Below are 11,080 nucleotides of genomic sequence, written 5' to 3' on the forward strand. Positions count from 1 at the left end.
CCAGCGTAGCCGGCATGTTCACGCTGTGCGCTGTGACCGGTCAGGAGAGAGCGCGGTGTAAAGACATCACCGCGCCCTCTGACCTGAGACGTCACAGAGCTGCAGCGGAAGACACAGGAGCTACTGCGCAGGCACGGGGAGGGGTATGACGCCGGGGTCCTGATCGAGAGAGGAGAGGAGGGGAAAGGAGGGGAGGGGCGTCACACTTGTCCTCGGGAGATAAGCGGCCGTAGCCGCTGATCTTCCGACGATAGCCGCATGTAGGTCAGCGGCGCCTGCGGTCGGGGGACTTATGCTGCGAGCAGCCGGCTGCATCTCCCGGCTGCATCGCCGCTGACCTCCGTGCCGCACATGAGCCGCTAATGGCCGCCATGTTTTTCTGAAATGCCGCGTCGCTGATTGGCCGCGGCCGGACCAATCAGCGACCCGGGATTTCCAGGATAGACAGACAGACAGGATAAGACAATTATATAGATAGATAGTTAGGATCCTTCAACAACATGCTGTAGGGATTTGTCTATACAATTTGAGGAGAAATTGCTGCATATTTAAAAAAAAGTGCAGCAAATGCATTGTTGCCTGGTATGTGCTAGTATGCACATTAACCCCTTCATCCCAAAGCCTGCTTTCACCTTCCTGAATAAGCCAATTTTTTCAATTTTGACCAGTGTCACTTTATGTAGTAATAACACTGGAACGCTTCAACGGATCCCAGTGATTCTTAGATTGTTTTTTCTTGACGTATTTTACTTCATGATAGTGGTTAAACTTAAACTTCGATATGACTTGCGTTTATTTGTGGAAATTTGGTGAAAAATTTTAAAATTTCACAGGTTTCAAACGTTGAATTTTTCTGCCCTTTAACCACAGTGTTATGTGGGAAATGTTATGTATTAACTATTTTGTGTGACATAACACTGTGGTTAAAGGGCAGAAAAATTCAACGTTTGAAAACTGAAAAAAAACAAAAACGGTTTTGTAAATTTTGTTGGAAAAATGAGAAATTGCTGATCAACTTTTAACCCTTCTAAGTTCCTAATGGGAAAAAAATTACATCTGCATCATTTTTTGAAAATAAAGTAGACATGTGGGAAATGTTATGTATTAACTATTTTGTGTGACAGGTCTACTTTATTTTCAAAAAATGATGCAGATGTAATTTTTTTCCCATTAGTAACTTAGAAGGGTTAAAAGTTGATCAGTAATTTCTCATTTTTCCAACAAAATTTACAAAACCGTTTTTTTTTTTGTTTTTTTTTTAGGGACATCACATTTGAAGTGACTTTAAGGGGCCTATATGACAAAAAACCCAACAGTGACACCATTTTAAAAACTGCATCCCTCAAAGTGCTCAGAACCACATTCAAGACGTTTATTAACCCTTCAGGTGCTTCACAGGAATTAATGGAATGTGGAAGGAAAAAAATTAAATTTTATTTTTTCCCACAAATGTTCATTTAGCACCAAATTTTGAATTGTAACAAGGTTACCGAAGAAAATTAACCATACAATTTGTTGTGCAATTTCTCCTGAGTATGCCGATACCCCACATGTGGAGGAAAACTACTGTTTGGGTGCACGGTAGAGCTGTGAAGGGAAGGAGCACCAATTGACTTTTGGAACTCAAAATTGGCCGAAATAGATAGTGGACGCCATGTCGCGTATGCAGAGCCCATCATGTGCCTAAACAGTGGAAACCCCGCACAAGTGACTGCATTTTGCAAACTACACCTCTGTAGAGGTGTGGTGAGCACCTTGAACCCACAATTGTTTAACAGAATTTTATAATGTTGAGCTGTAAAAATGAAAAAAATTAATTTTTCCCACTAAAATGTTTATCCCAAAATATTTAATTTTCACAAAGGTAATAGGAGAAAAAGGACCATACGATTTGTTGTGCAATTTGTCTTCTGTACACCAGTACCCCATATGTGGTGGAAAACTACTGTTTAAGTGCACGGCAGGGAAGGAGCACCAATAAAATTCTGGAGCGCAATTTTGGCTGGAACAGATTGCGAATGCCTCTGACATGCCAAAACAGCAGAAACCCATACAAGTGAATCCATTTTGGAAACTACACCTCTTGAGGAATTCATCTAATGGTGTAGTGAGCATTTTTAACCCTCGAGCGATTCACAGAATTGTATAACATTTGGCTGAGTCAATGGAAAATTACCATTTTTTCCAGTAAAATGTTACTTTAGCCTCAAGTTTTCCATTTTTAAAGGAGATAAAAGGAGAAAATGGACTACAAAATGTTACCCAATTCTCCTGAGTGCGCCAATACCTCATATGTGGTCAAAGACTGCTTTTGAAGCAAAGTGCAAAGCTCCGAAGGGAAGGTGCGCCGTATTGCAGTGCACATTTTGCTGGAATGGTTTGACGGTGCCATGTCGCATTAGCAGGGCCCCTCAGGTGCTACAATAGCAAAACTCTCCCATAAGTGACCTCATTTTACAAACTACACCTCTCAATGAATTCATCAACGGGTTCAGTGATCATATTGACACCACGGTTGTGTCACAAAACCTGAATATCATTGGGTGGTGAAGAAAAAAATTACATTTTTAGCGCAGAAAGTTTGTTTTAGCCCAGATTTTACATTTACACCGGGAAATTGATAAAAAATGGCACCAAATTTTGTCACAACTTCTGCTGAATCTGGCATAAGGCTATACTCCACACATCAAGACTTTGGAGGGAAGGAGCAGTATTTGACTCTTGGAGAACAAATTATCATAGAATAGTTTGCAGACTCCATATACATGGCCCCTAAGTGCCAGAAGAGTAGAATCCTCCCCATCAAGTGACCCATTTTTGAAATTCCACCCCTCTGGGAATTTATCTACAGATATAGTGATGATTTTGACTCCATGGGTGTTTGCCAGAAATATGCAGCAGTAAAAATTGCAAATCTGCCCTTACGTTGTAGTGCATATACATTGTGCCCAGCTCATGCTTCTGGAGACATGTACCTGTAAATTAAGCTGGCTCTCATCACTACAGAAACGCCAAACGTGGATGCTAACTGCAGATTAGGCACATTGTGAGGCTCAGAAGTGAGGGGGACAGTTTGGGAGCGCAGAATTCGCTGGATTTATTTTGAGGGGGAGCCATAGCTCTTTTGCACTGCAAGTAACATGGCAGCCCCTTATATTTCCATTAACAGATGACTGACTTGCTTTTATTGGGAACATTTTGCATAACAATTTGGATCACATTTATCCTACGCTGAGCACTAGCAGCTGTGATTCAGATGAATCCCCTGAGGGATCCATTCACTATAATGAGGCACCAAAGTTACTTTGGACTCCATCTGGCCTCTGTTCAGTGGTATCAGTCTCTTCAGAAGTACACAAAACTGTGGTCAACCACGCTTTTATAGACTGTGTACAGGGTTAATCTCCCCGGGATACAGCAGGTTGTGGACAAAGAACACGACCAGATAATTTGTCAAGGAACTATTGCTTTACTGACAGTGGAGCCCAAGTTTCTCACAAAACACTGGAAAACACAGTAAGGTTTCACTGACACCCAGCCAGAGTCTACTAGGACCCCTGTTCAGCACAACATATGGGCCCAGAATGTTATATTAAATACACTATAATTTGCCTGACCCGTGCTTCCGCCTAATGAGGTATGTAGCCCAGGAGTTAACCTCAGACAACAAAGCAATTACATGAGTTCAAGGGGCCAGCCCAGCAATGGTGCAGCACACAGGTTCACAAACACAACAATTCTCTAATCCACCTTTTCCCTTCACTCAGGTGATTCTCAAAGGGAGAGTACTGTTAGAAGAAAATGTATATAAGTCTCTCTAATTATGTGAGCATCTAGCTCAAGTTCATACAGTTCTGCTAGCAAACAATACGTCCGCCTGAGAATCTACTTTTGGCGCCAAACTCTTTCCTGGTCCGCGTGCACGCTCCCACCAAGATCACTGTGGTGGGGCCTGAGCATAGGAATTACCGAACGTAACCTGGTCACTGAGGAGGCTGGCTGATCGTCCATTCGGCCGTTAGCTGGGAGGCCGAAGAGAGGATGGTGGAATTGTCACACAAAACGTGGATTATCCCGGTAGACGAGCAGAAGCCTCTCCACGTTCCAACAGATGGCTTGGGGGGAATCCGACTCTGCATCCAACCGTAGTTGTCCCCCCCCAAGAAATTATCGCTCTCTAACAGACGTTACAGGAACAGGTACACGCTTTTCAAGTACTTTGGCCAGTTTCCGGAACACTACGAGCTACAAGTATGGCAGCGGATCTCCCTCATGCCCATCCTCCTCCTGTCATCTCTCACCTAGTGCTAAGAAAGCACCATGAGGTCCACAATAGAGTCTATCAAAGAGGCAACAGTGACCTTTTGTGTCCGGAGTCCGATATTGCAAGTCCGTTCACCACCAGCTCACATGCCACCCCACTAGAGGTTGGTGCCCCTGACACACCTTCCCAGATGAAATAATCCTGTACATAGTGTTGCGTGGTACGCTCGTGGTGGCCCCAGTGCTTCATTGTAGGAGCGGAGCTGTTGATGACTTCTGTGCATCGTCTTTGGGGGCAGTCACATGTAGACCGAGGCAGACATCTTTTCCTGCACATCATCCCGTCTCTTGGGGGGCAATACAGCAACAGAAGGGCCCTCAGTCTGCAAGGGAGTGGGTACAGCCCACCAACATCTATGGGTGGGCTAGGTTTAGGTGTCGCCTCAATGACCACTTTAAACTGGCATCATCGCAGCATATTGCAATGGATTTGACCCCCCCCAGTTCCCACCAGTTCCACTTTGTACACTTTGGACCCCACTCTGCTTTTCACCACATACTGTACTGCCTCTCACCAGTCATCTAATTTCCCAGACCGCATTTTGGCCCTAACCAGCACACTTTCTTCCAAGGCAAACACTTCTTTCTGCACCAGTCTCTGGTCATGATGTGCCTCCTGTCTCAACCAGTCACCCACCACTCTGTGCACCGTTCTCAGGAGTTGATAGTGTTCCTGGGCCCACGCGGTAGTGGTCTGAGGATGGTCAGCCATGGGATGAGACGTGTAGTTGTTCAATCTCCCTACCTGCCCTCCCGAACATCAGCATGTGGGGAGAGTACCCTGTCGTACTGTGCACCCAATTGTTATAGACCCACATCAGTTTGGACAGATACTCAGGCCAGTATGCTTTCTGATTTCTCCAGGATTCCACAGCATTTGAGGGAGGGTACGATTGAAACATTCACACGCACCATTGCCTTGCGGGTGATAGGGTGTTGTCCTAGATTGCTCAATACCATTGTGGCGATAGAGTTCCTTTATTAAGGTGCACTGGAAACACACTCCCTGATCAGAATGAAACTGCCGAGGACGCTAGGGCAGTCCCTACTTTTGAAAATGTTTTCTTCAGTAGGCACCACTTGATTCTGTTTCTGTATGTAAACTAAAAATGCAGAAAATAATTCAGCCAGATACACATGGATTCAGGGGCCTGTACCTACCATCAAACTTTCTGGATTTTTCTCATGGCCGAGTCCCATTTGCACCTCGTCTGCAGCATTAATTCTCTCACAAACCCTTTAGCACCTTGGCCATGATCTTGCATATTTTAATGTAAATTGTTCATCAATTTGTAGAGAGAGAATAAAACACTGTCAGACAATGGCTCTAAACTAGTGATTTAAAGCTGTTTAAAGACTGTTCGGGTTTGGCTAATTGAGCCGAATAATTTAGTAAAAGTTCGGGTACCAGAACAGTACCCAAACACGGACCCCATTCATGTGACTGGGGGAGCCGAATATACCTGGTTTCCCACGCTGTCATTTGCGTGACAGGTGCAGGAAGTACAAGCTCTGATCGGCGGTAATAGCATTACCGCAGTCAGAGCGCTGTGGCATCATGCTGACAGGTGTCAGCATGATCCCACAGCTGTGACAGTGACCCGCGGTAAATAGCTTACCGTGGGTCATAGGCGCCGGCTGATGGTACTACTACCACCATCAGCCGGTGCCTGCTGCATAGGAAATAGCGAGCCAGGCGCCGCTGGATGGCAGCAGTAGTCTCTCATCCGCCGGCACCTGTGCTGAAAGTAAAAAAAAAAAATGTTAAAATTAATAAAAAATATTCAAATAAAAATAAAACACATTATACTCACCTACAACTTGTCCCTGATGTTCTCTGCCCCTGCAAAAAGAAAAAACACACCATATACTCACCTTACAGCTTATCCCCAAAGCCCATGATCACCTGTAATAAAGGTAAAATAATAAACCAACCTTATCCTCACCTGTCCGCCGCAGTCCAGATATCGCATACCCACGACGGTCCCATGAATAGAATGGCCACATTGTAAAATGTGACCGCTCTATTCAGCAACAGGCAATACACTGACGCTCAGTGCCGGCAAATGTGGTCAGCGCATGCACAGTGAGTATGTTCTCACGCTTGCGCTGACGTCAATGAGTTGAACTGAGTTCATGTAACATGAACTCAGCTCAGCGACGGCACTGCAAGTCATTGAGGAGGACAAGTATGCTTGTGCTCCTCAGTGTCTCAGCGGGATGGCAGACTGGATTGTCGCGTCCAGCCTGCCATCCAGATCTTGCAGAGCTGGCCACGTCATGGGACACGTCGGAAAGGTAAGGATGAGGTTGCATTATTATTTTACTTTCATTGCAGGTGACAATGGCTTCAACTGTAATGGGAGTGATGGTAAGTATGGTTTAATTTAGAACATTAAAAGGTGTCTGTTTATTTCAAATAAAGTATTTTATTCTGGGTGTGGGTGTCTTTATTTTACATTTCAATTCCACCCTGTGATTAGTAATTGGGGCGTCTTATAGACGCCTCTCCATTACTAACCTGGGCTTCATGTCAGCTGTCATTATAAGCAGGTGAGTATGTAAGACAGCTGTCTTTAATGCAGGTAACAAGTTGATTAGGAGCTTCTAACTGGTCTGTAGGAGACAGAACTCATAATGGTTTGTAGGGGATCAAATACTAATTTCTCACTGCAAAATGCAAATAAATTTATCTAATTTATACAATGTGATTTTCTTTATTTTTTGGGGGGGATATTCTATATCTCAATGTTAAAATAACCTACCCTTAAAATTATAGACTGTTCATGTCTTTGTCAGTGGGCAAACTTACAAAAACAGCAAAGGATCAAATACTTGTTTCCTCCACTGTATCTCCAGCGGAGAGGACATCCGGACGGTCTGAACGGGAGCCCACTGTTCCAGATCTTCTTCAACCCACACATTGACATTTTGGCACAGTTCATTTACCAGCTTTCCCAGATTTGGGCATCATACCATTCTCTGTAACCACTTATAAGTCTTTTCGCTCCAAAAATGAGCCTGTCTATCATGGGCCTCTCGAGCAGCTACTGAACCTAATGTCATTAGGATTACAATCTGTTGGTGGTGCTGCAGCTCCAACCGTAAGTAGATCTTACGAAACAAGAGGCCCTTAATCACACTCAGTTTATCCCATTGATGCAGCAGCTTTTCCCCCTTCGAGGACAGTCCTTCCCGATCCTCTGACTGGCGCCAAAGGTTGGCCTGGACCCACATCTCTGTTGTCATTCTGGGCCCTTTCCCAATCCATGGGGGCTTTTCCAAGCACTGTGAGCAACCCAGAAGCCACCCCACTTGAATGTACCGGACTCTGGAAGACAGGCAGTCGGCTAAGTTCGGGGGCGTCTGTGTCCTCAAGTTCATCATCGATACACCTAGCCACCAGTCCTATCAGAACCCGGGATAAAGCATCTCAGTTTCCATTTTCCCTTACTGACCGGAACTTGATACGTTAGTTAAATTTAGTCAGCCATGCCATCCACCTCTGTTCTAGCACCTCTAGTTTGGCATTTTCCAGGTGGGCTAACAGATTGTTGTCTGTCATTACTACCACTTCAGCCCCTGTTAGGTACTCTGCAAATCATTTGGTCATGGCCCAAACCAAAGCCAATAGCTCTAGCCTGAATGAACTATAGTTTACGGAATTATGCTTAGTCTCTCTTAGGGAACGACTTCCATAGGCGAACACGCTATCCTGGCCATCTTGTACCTGCGACAACAATGCTCCCTGACCATGCAGGCTTCTGTCGGTGTAGAGCAGGAACTGAGTATCAAACCAAGCGTAAGCACAATTGGTGTGCTGGTTAGGGCAGCTTTTTCATTATCAAAGGCCTTCTGTTGTTGAGGACCCTACTGAATGTGATAATTCTTGGGCTCTCGAGATGTGCTTCTCAGCAGCTCGATCAAGGGACCGAGAAGATGGGTGAACTTGGGGTAAACTGTCGATAATATCCGCTAGTCCCAAAAATGCTCTCACTTCTCGTAAAGTTTTCGGCTGTGGCCACTTCTGGACAGACTCAACCTTGCTGGCCACAGGCTGTACTCCTTCGGGAGTGAGTAATCACATGACCCAGGTATGCTATACAGTCTCTGAACAGTTGGAATTTCTTGGGCTTGATCTTCAGTCCATGGTCTCAAAGTCACTGCTGGACCTGCCCTAGTTTCTGCAGATTATCCTCAAACAACATCCTGAACACCACCACATCATCCAGGTAGATCAACACTGACTCGAAGTTCAGGTTAGCTACGCCATGTTCTATTAGTCGCTGAAATGTTTCGGGCGCATTTGAAAGACCAAACTGCATCCTGTTGAACTCAGAGTCCCATTGGGAGTATGAACGCTGTCTTTGCCTTCTCTTTCTCTGTCACCAGAATTTTCCAGTATTCACTGGCCAAGTCGAGGGTGGAGAAGTACTTACTCCGACCCAGAGCGGATAACGATTCTTCAATCCGGGGAACAGGATAGGTGTCCTGTACTGTGTGAGCATTTAATTTTCTGTAGTCGACACAGAATCAGAGGGACCCGTTCTTCCTACATACCCTTACATATCAAGACCACTGGCGCCGCCCAAGGACTCTGGATCTCTCGTATGACCTGGTTGTCCATCATGTTGGCCACCATGTTATTTACTTTTTGATATACTTTCGGAGGAATCAGACGGTAGCGCTCCCAGATTGGGGGAATGTTCCCGGTTGGAATCTCATTCTCGATTGTAGAGGAGTATCCAAAATCTTCACTAGGATGGGAGAAGGCCTCCTGAATTTTCCATAGGGTAACTTCCAGAAGCCTCTGCTGGACAAGGGTCCGAGTCCTCACATCCACCCCCATCTGATCCACTATAAGTCGGCCATTCCACTTAGCAGTCAGATTCTTCTTCCTGGCCAGTTCAACAGCATAATTCCTGGCTGATCTCCGATAGGGCAGGAGATTGAAGCCTGTTCTTCAGAGTATCTGTCCATCGGGCACATAGCATTCCAAGGGGTACGCTGCTGGCTGAAGTCTATCGAGCGTGTTAATGCAACTGATGGGCGCACAGTCGCCTTTCATAGTTGCTAGAGCACGGGCCACCAAAGGTTTTGTCTGGGACGACTCCTCCAATATCTGTTCAATCAGCATTTCCAGGCCATTCATCTTCCGATAGGCTTCAACAGGCAACATCAATAGTTGTTCTCTCTTTGGTGTTTAGTGCAATCACCACTGGTATACGTGAGGGAACACTGATCAGGCCTTGGGACGACTGGATGAGGCACTTTTCTGAAAGCTGTAACTTCTCACTATCTGCTGAAGTACCCTCTGAGTTTGCCGGTCGGTTGTAGTAAGTTGCCAGTACTGTGGCCCTTCCTTAGAGAAAAGACTGTGATCCAAATCCCATTCCCCTCCTTGGCGGGTGATCCACCAGAACCACTCCTTTCGTACCAATGTCTTGGCTGCATAACTTCACTCTCATCCACATGATTCCCTTTCTTTGCTACTGTTAGCTGCTGTAAGACTAATAATGTTCCCATCTTTGGGTTCCATCATAGCTCTTGAATATCTCTAGGAGCATAATGGTGCATTCAGACCCCGTATCCACTAAACACTTCACTTTCTGTACTTCAAAATCAGTTTCTGCCACCGGACTGCATGAATACAAATCATGTTCTCCACGTTGTGGGCTTTGCAAATCTGAGGCCACTGAAGTAGCTGGGCTGGTAGTTTAAAGCTGACACCATCATTTTGAGGTCAGTCCCAGCGTCACAATCCCTAGCAAGGTGGTCAAATTGTTGACAATTCCCGCAGAGGGGCCTCCTGAGTCTCTGAGTACCAGACGCATTTCTTCAATTTGGCCTCCTCACCTGACTTGGGACAGATGAAGGAGCTCGGGGAGCCAGAGCTGTCTCCGGAGGTCGGACCGGCCTCGTTCACATTTGGGAAACATCCAGTCGAAGATCTTTCAGTTCTGCTCACAGAGCCTGATCCATATCCTTGAAAGTCTCTGAGTCTTCAGACCCCGCTATTCTTCCCATTACCTGAGCGCTACACTCTACTTTCTCATGTGTGGACTCCTCCTCCCTCTGCGGTAAGACAAGCTAGGATAATATAGACATATGAACCCAAGTGCCGTGCAAAGTGCTACATAAAAGGGAGCAAACAGAGGTTGCTGGTACCATATGCACAAGAACTAGGACCATCCCGTATACAATATTAGACAGGGAAAATGACTGTCAAGAAAATATTAATGTCAGGAAAATGTTCATCTATATTTGCCTGACATAGATGTTCACCCCCCTCCCTTATTCCCCTTCTTCTCAGCAAAAAAGCCCCAATTAACACATGCCTGAGATAGATTGACACCTTCTCCCAGTCCAGAGTTTGGAGGAAAGAGGAAATGGTTCGTTAAGTTCAAAGACACTCACAAACAATTCCCGGCTACCAGCCGTGCCAGGCCAACTCCGAAATGAAATATGAAATATTGTGAGTTCCGGACGTCCGACAGTAATGGGACCTATATGTTTAGTGACCAAATCAGCTCAGGAATGTACAGTACAGACCAAAAGTTTGGACACACCTTCTCATTTAAAGATTTTTCTGTATTTTCATGACTTTGACAGTGGGAACCAGGCATGTAGAGTCCATCCGCTCACCTTTTCTGCGTCTCACAAAGACACGGTGGTTGGAACCAAAGATCTCAAATTTGGACTCATCAGACCAAAGCACAGATTTCCACTGGTCTAATGTCCATTCCTTGTATTCTTT

This window comes from Phyllobates terribilis, unplaced genomic scaffold (assembly GCF_046119375.1).
Source record: "Phyllobates terribilis strain yellow unplaced genomic scaffold, ASM4611937v1 Scaffold_2__4_contigs__length_985480577, whole genome shotgun sequence".
NCBI lineage: Eukaryota > Metazoa > Chordata > Amphibia > Anura > Dendrobatidae > Phyllobates > Phyllobates terribilis.